The 1,280-nt window shown below is 37.9% G+C and overlaps 1 pseudogene; it reads right to left on the bottom strand.

Annotated features, from left to right (window-relative positions):
* Window positions 1-8: 8 nt before the first annotated feature.
* On the bottom strand, window positions 9-409 carry LOC102817879 (annotated as a pseudogene).
* Between the last annotated feature and the right edge of the window lie 871 nt (window positions 410-1,280).

The following is a 1,280-nucleotide window of genomic DNA, read 5'->3' as shown; positions in this document are numbered from 1 at the left end:
GTGGATTCTTAAGCATGTTCTCCACGTATGCGAAGTGGTAGCTGGATGTCTTTTGGCATAATTGTTACACGTTTGGCATGAATAGCACACAGGTTGGTGTCTTCAAAACAGGCCAACAGATAGGCCTCACTTGCCTCCTGCAAAGCACCAATAACTGCACTCTGGAAGTGCAGATCTGTTTTGAAGTCCTGAGCTAATTCTCGCACCAGACGCTGGAAGGGGTGCTTACGATTGTGGACTTCTGATAACGTCTAATTTCATGAAGTGCCACAGTACCAGGCCTGTAACGATGAGGTTTCTTCATCCCTCCAGTAGAGGGCGCACTCTTAAGAGCGGCTTTTGTAGCCAGTTGCTTCCTGGGTGCTTTCGCACCCGCTGATTTGCGGGCAGTCTGCTTTGTACGAGCCATGGTATAGAGACCTCCTCACTTAACTACCCCTGCTCCTTCGTTGACTTTTTGATTTCTTCCTGTATGATGCTTGCAATATCATCCCATAACTCTTCTAGTCTATGGTTATTGGTGTACAATGCATCAAATTTGTTCATGAGATGGTCTCTAAATTCAGGTAGGATGTATTTAGGCTATATTTTGGCTCTCGTGAAATTGTTTTAATTTTCTTTATCTTCAAGCTGAATTTGCATGAGAGCAAATTGATTGTTGATTCTCCAGTAGAACAAATTATTATATGATTCAAAATGCCCAATATCACTCCATTTCAGCTTAGTAATGCTTAGGATATTGATCTTTATGCTTTTTATTTTATTTTTGACAACTTCCAATTTTCTTACTTTTACATTTACTTTATACATTCCAGGTTCAAATTATTCATGAATGTTTGCAACTGGTACTTTTGATTTTAAATTGTGACCCATGAACAAATGAAGGAACCAAAAATTTTGTGTCATTCATGTCATTGAGGTCAAATCTACTTTAAGGATCTTTAGCACTATATCAGATAATATTTCATCATTCTTCATAAGGTTTTTAGTGGCTATCCATCTGAAAGTGACCTGCTTCTCTTTTTTACCTAGTCTGTCTTAATCTTAAGTCTTAGTTAAAGCTGCTGAAACCTGTCCACCAAGGTGATCCTGCTGGTTTTTAAAATAATGGTGACATCGCTTCTAACATTGCAGCAACATGCAAATCACCACCACAAATACAATAAACTGACAAACCAACAGCGAAAAATCAAATAAGATTCAATTAAAAATAAATCTGGGAGATTGAATCAAGAATGTTCAAAATAATTCCTATAAATAGAAAACAACAGGGGTAAAAC

The sequence above is a fragment of the Chrysochloris asiatica genome, unplaced genomic scaffold, assembly GCF_000296735.1.
Source record: "Chrysochloris asiatica unplaced genomic scaffold, ChrAsi1.0 scaffold00049, whole genome shotgun sequence".
NCBI lineage: Eukaryota > Metazoa > Chordata > Mammalia > Afrosoricida > Chrysochloridae > Chrysochloris > Chrysochloris asiatica.
This window is presented reverse-complemented; position numbering and strand designations above follow the sequence as displayed.